The sequence below is a fragment of the Trachypithecus francoisi genome, unplaced genomic scaffold, assembly GCF_009764315.1.
Source record: "Trachypithecus francoisi isolate TF-2019V2 unplaced genomic scaffold, Tfra_2.0 Lachesis_group10, whole genome shotgun sequence".
Taxonomy (NCBI): domain Eukaryota; kingdom Metazoa; phylum Chordata; class Mammalia; order Primates; family Cercopithecidae; genus Trachypithecus; species Trachypithecus francoisi.
The window spans coordinates 93,262,027-93,264,049 of NW_022681455.1; the positions used below are offsets into that span (position 1 = coordinate 93,262,027).

Below are 2,023 nucleotides of genomic sequence, written 5' to 3' on the forward strand. Positions count from 1 at the left end.
GCTCACACCTGGAATCCCAACACTTTGGGAAGTCAAGACAGGAGCATGGTTGAAAGCCAGGAGTTTGAGGCCACCCTGAGCAACACAGCGAGACTTTGTCTCTACAAAAACTTTCAATATTAGCCAGGTACAGTGGTGCATGCCTGTAGTCTCAGCTATTCAGGAGGCTGAGGCAGGAGAATCACTTGAGCCCAAGAGTTAGAGGCTGCAGTGAGCTATGATTGCACCATTGCATTATAGCCTGAGCAAGACAGTGAGATCCTGTCTCTAAAAAAGAAAAAAGGAAAAGAAAAATTAAATTAAATGGACAAACTGCTAGAAAAATATAACTTGCCAAAAGCAAGTCAAGAAGAAAAAAATTAAATCAAGTGGATTAATGACATTAAAGAAATTGAATAAGTAGCTACAATATAGCCACAGAAAGAAAAATGTTAGATGGTCTTGCAGATGAATGCTACCCAACCTTCAGAAACATGTCATACCTTTCTTATGTAAATTTTAGGGAATGCAATAATGGTAGTAATAGCTAAAACTAAAAGGTTGGTTGCTATGTTATGAACACTGTTCTAATTGCTTTATTTATTTTAACTGTTTTAATCCTCAAAACATACTTTTGATGTTGGTATTTTCATTTTCCTCATTTTCAAATTAAGAAACTGAGGGGCAGAAATTCATGTGGAGGTCAGAGTGGAAGCAGGTGTGAGAGAGTCTGGCAGAAGAAAACATGGCTGCCAAAGTGTTTGAGACCATCAGCAAGTTTGACCTGGCCTTAGCTGTTGCAGGAGGCCTGGTGAAAGGAAATCTGCCTCATATAATGTGGATGCTGGGCACAGAGCTGTCATCTCTGACCGATTCTGTGGAGGACAGGACATTGTGGTAGGGGAAGGGACTCACTTTCTCATTCCATGGGTACAGAAACCAATTATCTTTGACTGCCCTTCTCGACCACATTGTGTGCCAGTCATCACTGGCAGCAAAGATTTACAGAACGTCAACATCACACTGCGCATCCTCTTCCGGCCTGTCGCTAGCCAGCTTCCTCGCATCTTCACCAGCATCGGAGAGGACTGTGATGAGCGGCGGCTGCCATCCATCACGGCCAAGATCCTCAAGTCCCTGGTGCCTCACTTTGATGCTGGAGAACTAATCACCCAGAGAGAGCTGGTCTCCAGGCAGGTGAGCAACGACCTTACTTACAGAGAGAGCAGCCACCTCTGTGCTCATCCTGGACGACGTGTCCTTGACATATCTGACCTTCAGAAAGGAGTTCACAGAAGCGGTGGAAGCCAAACAGGTGGCTCAGCAGGAAGCAGAGAGGGCCAGATTTGTGGTGGAAAAGGCTAAGCAGCAGAAAAAGGTGGCCATCATCTCTGCTGAGGGCTACTCCGAGGCAGCTGAGCTGATTGCCAACTCACTGGCCACCGCAAGGGACGGCCTGATAGAGCTCTGCAAGTTGGAAACTGCAGAGGTCCTCGCATACCAGTTCTTACGCTCTCAGAACATCACCCCCCTGCCGGCGGGGCAGTCCATGCTCCTCCAGCTGCCCCAGTGAGGGCCCACTCTGCCTGCACCCCCGTGGGCTGACTGTTTCAATGACTTTTTTTTTCTTTTTCTTTCTTTCTTTTTTTTTTTTTTTTTTTTTTGAGATGGAGTCTGGCTCTGTCGCCCAGGCTGGAGTGCAGTGGCGAGATCTCTGCTCACCGCAAGCTCCGCCTCCCGGGGTCACGTCATTCTCCTGCCTCAGCTTCCTGAGTAGCTGGGACTACAGGCGCCCGCCGCCACACCCGGCTAATTTTTTGGATTTTTAGTGGAAACGGGGTTTCACCGTGTTAGCCAGGATGGTCTCGAACGCCTGACCTCGTGATCCGCCTGCCTCGGCCTCCCGAAGTGCTGGGATAACAGGCGTGAGCCACAGCGCCCGGCCAGCTCGGATGACTCTTAACACCGCCTTCCTTCTGCCCCCACACCAGAAATCACTGTGAAATTCCATGACTGGCTTAAAGTGAAGAAAGTAAAAGTAAAA

General features: G+C 48.1%; 1 pseudogene; it reads left to right on the top strand.

Annotated features, from left to right (window-relative positions):
• Positions 1-724: 724 nt before the first annotated feature.
• Positions 725-1,552, top strand: LOC117088761 (annotated as a pseudogene).
• The last annotated feature ends 471 nt before the right edge of the window (positions 1,553-2,023 follow it).